The sequence below is a fragment of the Gossypium hirsutum genome, chromosome D12, assembly GCF_007990345.1.
Source record: "Gossypium hirsutum isolate 1008001.06 chromosome D12, Gossypium_hirsutum_v2.1, whole genome shotgun sequence".
Lineage (NCBI taxonomy): Eukaryota > Viridiplantae > Streptophyta > Magnoliopsida > Malvales > Malvaceae > Gossypium > Gossypium hirsutum.
In genome coordinates, this window is record NC_053448.1 from 43,252,189 (window position 1) to 43,260,674 (window position 8,486).

The following is an 8,486-nucleotide window of genomic DNA, read 5'->3' on the forward strand; positions in this document are numbered from 1 at the left end:
TTCCAAGTTATAATTACTCGGACATGTATTTTTTATTATATTGTACTTGTAAGTGTAGTATATTTGTAATAATAAAACTAGAAAAAAAAAGCACTTCTACAAGAGTACTAGACCTGATCATACGCCGAGCCGAGCTAGGCCAGGCCGATGTAGAAATTTAGACACGTTTTTTAGGCCTAGGCTCAAATTGACCTAAAAATGGGCCTAAATTTTTCTCAAGCCTGACCCGACCTGATCGTAATAATTTTTTTTAGATTTTTAATATAAAAACAAATTTTAAAAATATAATGCATCAAATACATTAAAAATATTAAAATAAATATTTAGCAACAAATTAAAAATACAAAAAAAAGTATAGGCATGTGATTTGGGCCTAACTTAGGTCAAAAAAAATTTGCATGAGGCCTAACCTATTTAGAAAACGAGCCTTATTTTTGGGGCCTATATTTTTTCCAAAATCCTCCCACTTTTTGAACAAGCCTTTGAGTCTGGATGAGTAATCCAACCCATGATCAAGTCTAAAGACTACAATGGAGGCAATAGTATATTGTAATTCACATTGTGATTGAAACTAAACCTGTTCATGGGCCGAGCCACCCTGCCCGGCCCGAATGCCCGCCAAAATGTGGGAGGGTTTGGGCAAAATTAAAGTCCCGAAAAATGGGCTTGGACAAAAAATAAGGCCTGTTTAAAAAACGGGTCGGGCCTTGAGTAAGGCATTTTGGCCCGGGCTCGGCCCGAATTCACTAAAGGACCAAAAAAATCTGTTTTTTATATTATTTTCTTATTTTTTTTCTCCCTATTTTGCTACAATTTTACTATTATGTTGCTACTATTTTGTTGTTATTGTTTAGGTATTGTATAAAACTTATTTTATTGTTAATTTTGTTATTATTTTAGAGGCATTTGCTTGTTAAGTTGCATCTACCTTAGTGTTATTTAAGTATACATATTTTTTAAATTTATTTTCAATTTGTTGGGAAATATTTATTTTGACGTTTTTATTATTTTTTATTTATTATATATATTTTAAAATTATATAAAAATTAATATGGGCGGGCCGGGTCGAGTCTGGATTTTAACAATTTTATTCGGGTCGGACTTGGGCAAAATTTTAGGCGCATTTTTTAGGTTGGGCCAAGTCCGGACCTAACAAATGAAACTAAATTTTTAGTTGAACTCGTCCCGGCCCGGCATGCATACCTGTAATTGAAACAAGGGGTTTCATATCAACTAGCTAGGCTTAGCAGTCTTAGCCCGGACGTTTACTGTTGGTCTAACTTTACATTAATGGGCTTCTATAATAGGTCCATAATCCATCGAAAAGTCTTCAACTTCAAGCCGTGGTTCAAAACCCTAAATTGACAGGCTACGCTACAGCATATCGACCAAAAATCCCACCTATCCTTCCTTTCATTTCCTTGTTATTCATCGACCAAACATGGCAACTAGAACTTTACAACTGATGTTGCATTCTACTTTAGAATACGATCATAAGAATTTTGGTTTGTGTTATTCTTACTAAAAGTATCATAAAGGTCTTTATATTAGGAAATGAGTAAATTAATCCATCAAAGAGCAAATTGGTAACTTCTGTTAAAAATTTCATTCATTTTTACTATTAAAATTTAATATGACTGACGAAATAGCTAAACAATTACACATGACGTAACACATATACATCAGGTTAGGGGCCATGCCCCCTCATATGGAAAAATTATCCTTTTAGTCCCTAGTAAATGATAGAATTAAAAGTTACTATATAGTAAAATTACACTTTGGCCTTCTAAAAATGAAAAGATTTCTATTTGGTCCTTTAAAAAGTACAGTTTAACCTCACAAAAAAATTATAATTCAATTCAAGTCCCGCTAAAAAAAATTTTGGATTCGCCCTTGCATACAAGAACCAAATAAGGGTAAAAATAGATGAAATTTTTAACAGAATGATCGATTTGCTTTTTGATCTAACGTACAATAACTAATCGATCCATTTTTTAAGTAACAAAGATAAAATGTACTCCAACTCCTAAAACAAAAGCATCCATCATAGTTTTACCTACTAAATGAATTATGTCTTTAACAATTTGTAGGCACATTAACCAGGAAGCTTGTGGTACTTGCCATTGTTGTATAGTATTTGTATTATCTGATAGTGAATGAAAAAGGTTAATGGACAAGAGACCATTCATGAAGTTATCACACTGCAAATTGTTGATATATTTGAAACAATCAAGAAGATTATGCCTTTTTTTTTTGTATAACTTTAGTTGAACAGTCCTTGTGCTTAAAAGAAAGTAGGTGGAGAAATCCATGAAGAAGAAGACAACAATTGTTGAATAGTGTTTTTCTCAGGAAATTAATTAGCAGCCCCAATGGCGTGAGGTGGTCCATCCTTCTAGATTTAGGATCTATTGGCCTGGTTTATTTTAGAAATAGTTTAAAATGATCCATTCCTTAAAAAATATAATTTAAAAATTAGGTAAATTACTGACAAGGTAAGTAAGTTTTACACTTCGGTTATTAAACTATTTAAAAAGTTATATTTTAATCACTCAACTTCAAAAAGTTTTAAAATAATCATTAAACTATTCAAAAAATTTTATTTAAGTCATTGAACTATTACATTTTTAACCAACATCTGATGTAGCTATTATATCACTATTTATCATATATATATATATATATATAATCTATAATATGTATTGGCCATGTAATTTCCATGTGGCTTTTAAAAAAAACGCTTTGGGTGTCATTCTTTTTTATCTTTTAATGAATTAACCAAACCTAAATTATTATGTTTTAGGTTTTTCTAGTAAATTTCTTAAGTTTAATTTACTATTTTCAAAGCAAATATTTTAGGTTTAATTTAATAAGTTTAATTAATAAATGATAAAAAAAGGACTTTCTTTTCAAAAGCCACGTGAAAATAACGTGGTTAATAGATATTATATTATATATAATAAATATTGATTTAACAACTATCATTAAAGATTTAACAATTTAATGATTTAAATTTTCGAATATTTCAGTAATTATTTTATAATTTTTTGAAGTGTAGTTTACACCAAAAAATAAATAGCAAAAGCAAAAAATTATAATATGATCTAAGTCTATGTATTCTTCGTACATTTGAGATTTAGTCACTTTATTTTTATTTTCAGGAATTTGGTCTATTTACTTTTCAGATTTCAAAAGATTAATGTCAAAACCATTATTTTGAAAATAAAAATTTAGTTGTCGACTTTAAAAAAGATTGGAGTCGCCACCGATCCTTGATTGAGGTGTGATCAGCTCACCTTAAAAAAATGATTTTGGTCTATGAAATTTGAGGAAATAGGTTCGGGAGTTAGTTACGCACGAGGAAAGGTTAGCACCCTCGTAACGCCCAAAATCGGTACCAAATTGATTGTTTAATGTCTTGGTGTTGAAAATTTAAAAAGATTTTAAGAGAAAACTTTTTACCTTGAATGAATTAAAAATTAAGACATTCTTATTTCAAAGAATTTTAAACATCACACCCAGTAAGTTAGGGTGCAACATTTTTTAATCTTCAAAATCAAGTTTGTCTTTTGATTTTTAAAACTCATGCATTTAATGTGATAGCCCGAAATAGGGCCTAATCGGAATAGTGGTTTCGTAACCACAAATCCGAAGTGAAATAGTTTAATTTTATAAATTTTTATTAGTTACTGATTGATTGAAATATTGTGTGAAAATATGGATAGGAAATTTTAATGCTTTAGTGCTTAATTGAATTTTTAGGACTAAATTGAGAAAAATGCAAAGTGTGTCTAATTAGTGATTAAATGACTTAATTGAATTATTGCATGAAATTGGAAGTGTTTATGTGGAATTAGACCATAAATTAGTGTTATGGACACAAAAGGGTATTTCTAGAAAAATATCTAAGTAATGGGTCAAGGGCATTTTTGTCCAAATTGGGTAAAAGACAAAATAAAGAGAAAATAAGTGTCCATCTTCTTCAAAAAAATCAGAAGCTTGCTGCCGAAAGTTTCAGGTTACCATAGTTAAGGGTTTTGATTTTCCTAAGCTCAATTGTAAGTGATTTCTTGCCCCGTTTTTAATTATTTTCGTATTTTTATGCTTATTGAAGCTTGAATTTCATGTTTCTACTATTTAATTTAAATGAAATTAAAGTTTAAAAATTGACCCATTCATGATATAATTGTAAATTGATTAGTGATGTTAGATAATGAATGTTTGAAGTGTTAATTACAAGTTTTACTAGATGAATTTCAATGAAAAATGTTGAAAAAGGGCTAAATTGTGAAAGATGGTAAAGTGTGCATAAAGTTGTGATTTTGTGAAATTGAGGCCCGTTATGAGCATGAAATATGATTTAGTGAAGTTTGAAATTTAAGAATTTAGAGAATTTTATTTTTACGAGCTTAGGGACAAAAGTGGAATTTTTGAAAAGTTATGGGGAAAAATGTAAATGTGTCAAAATGTTGTGTATGAATTGTATTTGAATGGAATATTGATAAAATGTATTAAATTGTGTTAATATAGATCAAGAAAGAAGAAATAGTGCAAGTGATCGGGGAAAAGAGAAAGTTATCGACTAAATTACAAAAATAGTCGTTTTGCATCCGAGGTAAGTTATATGTAAATAATAGTTATATTTGTATAAATTGTGAATTATATTTGATATGTGAATTAATATTGAATGTGGAAGGAAAGTTGTTCATGAATTATTCAAGTGATAAAGTGTTGAAAATAAAGTGTTAAGTGTAAATTCCCGGTTGAACTTAGGAATAGAATTGGATACAAGTGACATGTCACTAGAGACCAGTGTTACAGTGTTACAGTGTTACAGTGAGTCCCGGGTGCTGGGCGATCTAGCATGTGTTGCAGACACCTGACAGCTTGTGTGAGCAGGCCCGTGGACATTTCCAGTGTTATTGATCAGTGGTAGCTTCGGCTACATTTCAGTGGTAGCTATGGCTACATATCAGTGGTAGCTTCGGCTACATATCAATGTGGCACTTATGTGCTAAATCTCTACGTATCCGTGTATATTCCAAGTGTTCAACGGGATTAATAATGAATTAAAGTGAATATGAAATGTTAAGTGTGAAAATGTATATGCAAGTGAATTGGTAAGATTGTGTATGTGTAAGTGATTGAAATTGCTAAGAAATGTTCTGATTAGTTATATGTTAAAAGTGTTAATTATTAATTGAGTAATTATTGTTTACATGTAACTTACTAAGCTATTTATAGCTTACACATCTCTTTCTTTCTTTTGTTTTATAGTGATTTGAACTTGATCGAATAGTGGACCGTCGGAGCTCGTATCACACTATCATAACCATCTCGGTATTATGTGCTTTTCAAAATGTTTAAACTATGGCATGTATAGAGTCTTAATCATTTTGAGCATGTCCAAATGATATGGCTAATGTTAGCTATTGAAGTAGTTATTAAAGAATATGTTTTGGAGTTATGTACGTTTAAATGGTAACTAATTCAAAGAAGCAGTTTCTTTGACAGCAGCAGTGACGTGAATGTGAAAAATCACCATAAATAGTAGAAATGGAATTAGAGGGTTAATGATATATAGAATTAAAGCTTATCAAGTCTATTTTTACATGAAAGAAACGGTGTAGGCAAAGGAATTTTATATTTTGAGATATTTAAATTTTAGTGAGACAGGGTCAGAATGGTTTTTGAAGTCCCCTGTTCTAACTTTAGAAAATCATTATAAATTGTACAGAAATAATTATAGGTCATAATTTATATGTTTAGATTACTTAGTGAGTCTATTTTCAAAATAAATTAATGGTAACCTTATATGAATTCTGTACAATTAGATATTTGATTTTTAGCGCCAAGAGGTCAGATCTGTCGAGCTGTGAAACAAGGGATACTTTAATGAATAAACTGTACTAATGTGCTAAGTCAAAAATTCTGAAAATTTTATGGTAAGTAGGAATATGAGTCTAGTTTCACAGAAAATTTACGGATTTAAATTTTAAGTTTCGTAACTCAAGTTATAATTAAATTAGCGACAGTTGCGCAGGTGGACAGTGTTGTTATGAACAGTGAATTTAATTTTAAAAGCAAATTTTTATGCTCCGAATCGGTAAGTTAAATTGGATGACATCTCGTACTCGATTCCGGAGACGGTCTCGGGTAAGGGGTGTTACATTTAAACCTAAGAAGGATATTCGGTTATTTAGGTAAAATGAAGAAAATCGAAACCCAGTAAGTTAGGGCATAATTTCTCGAAATTCTAAATACCGAATATTGCCTTTATTTATTTATTTTTAGAAATTCTTATTTCGAGATGACAAAATGTCATGTCCAGTGAGTTAGTACCCAACATTTTTGAATTCCCGAGAATAAGCTTTTATTTGAATCTGTGTGATTTTATTGCAAAATAAATACTTGGCTCTCTAAATTGATTGAAAAAAAATCGAAACCCAGTAAGTTAGGACACGATCCTTCTCGAAAAACGTGAATGCCAAATATCTTAAAATTTTAAAAAATAAAATGATTTTCATGCTTCAATAAAAAACGAACTTTTTTTGAAAGATAAATATGCAAATATATATATAAAATGTTTAAATTATATATAAATGTATATATTTATAACAATTTCTTTAAAAAAAATAAACGTATACATATATTATAGGAAACATATGTATATATAAAATATAGAAAATGTATATATATTATAAAATGTATATGCATATATATATCCATGTATACAAGAGTTATGAAAATAAAATAATAGTAAAACATATATATAAAATATGTACATGTATTTACAAAAGTTTAATATATATATGTATATTAAAAAACATGCATGTGTATACGTATAGAAATAATAATAATAATAATAATAATAATAATAAATAGTGATAGTTCAATTGAAATTAAATTATTTAATAGCAATAATAATAAAAATGACTAATTTACACTTAAAATAGAAATTCGGGGCAAATTTAAAATAAATAAAATGCGAATGGACCAATTAGAACACGTAATCAACAGTGGAGGATCAAAAGGGAAATTAATCCCACCCTCCAAAACTCTGCGTCTAAATATGTACCAAACTGCAACAATTTTTTAAAAACGCAGTTAAATTTAAAAGATTAAGTAAAGCACATAGAAAATAAATTAAAGGAATATTGAAAATCAGAGGGACCAAAGAGAAAAATATCCCCTCTACTGGAAACGCGCGGATCCTACATGTACGGGTTGGGTCGCACTCGGGTACTAGCTATACGGCGCCGTTTTGGGGCCACTGAAACAGGCTCCAAACGATGTCGTTTAATGCCCTATATAAGCCCAATTTTAAAACCCTAAAACACCACCCCTCTGCCATTTCAGATGCACTGCAGCTCTCCTCCCTCTCTGCCGCTCCACATCCCTCTCATTCCGACGACGGAATGAAGAGATCTCCCAACGCCGCTCGAGACGGTAAGTCCCCCTCTACTCCCCTTTTTGTTTATTTGTTTTAAGAAACAAGGTAGAAAATAAAAACGGTAAAACGAAAAGAAAAAAAAAAACAGAACAAAACCAAACCTTCAAAATTTTGCTTTTTTTATCCTTTACTTTTGTATTTTCTTTAACTTTTCAATACAATATTTTGCTAACCCCTATTACAGAAATCAATTAGCTTTTTATAGCCAAATCTTTTTACAATTTGCTATATTTTCGGTCACACCCACTGTTTGTGGTTTCTTGCAGGTGGAGGAGAATGTGGAAACGGGCATTGTGAGGGCTGCTGAACGTACGAGCAACGACGTGGGCAGTGGGGCGGTTGCGGCGCTAGGTTTGCTGCTAGGGTTTCTGCGTCTTGGGCTAATTCGGGCTGTTAGTATTGGGCTGTAATTGGATTAACTATTTGGGCTTGTAGTTTGTAATATGGACATTATTTAAATTTGTTTTGTTTTCTGCTTATGCGGCCCGGACCCAAAATTGGGTATTACAATTAAGATGCTTACTTGGTAGTGATGCTACAAAGAAAATGATATTTTAATGAATTTGAATTCATAAGAAGAATTTTGACAGTATTAACAATAGAACTTGTAAATTTAAATCCGAATGGTAAATGGACTAAATTTCTTAAAATAAAAGTAAGGAGACTAAATTTCAAATATACGAAAAAGTATAAAAAGTTTATGTATATTTTAACAAAAAAAAAATCCAAAGTAGGGTTAAATTTAAAGGAATTTTTTTTGTTTCTTTCATTAGGGATCATTAGTTGGAAGAATAAATTTCTTTTGAAGCTTGGAAAGGAAGTGGTGTTGAAGGTTATTGTTCAAGCTCTCCTTGTCTATCGTATAAGTGTTTTGGTATTGCCCTCCAATACTTGCGACTCTCTTCAGAAAATGATGAAGTATTTGGAGACTAATGATCGTAGAAGAATCCACTGGCCTTCTTGGGAGTACTTCTGTGTTCCAAAAAAATTTGGCAGAATAGGATTTCATAACCTTCATTGTTTTAATGTTGTT

General features: G+C 30.6%; 1 long non-coding RNA gene across 1 annotated transcript; it reads left to right on the top strand.

The window, feature by feature from the left end:
- Window positions 1-7,305: 7,305 nt before the first annotated feature.
- Window positions 7,306-7,967, top strand: LOC107946021 (uncharacterized). The gene is made up of 2 exons (XR_001696805.2): window positions 7,306-7,449; window positions 7,720-7,967. It is a non-coding gene; the product is annotated as an uncharacterized lncRNA (long non-coding RNA).
- The last annotated feature ends 519 nt before the right edge of the window (window positions 7,968-8,486 follow it).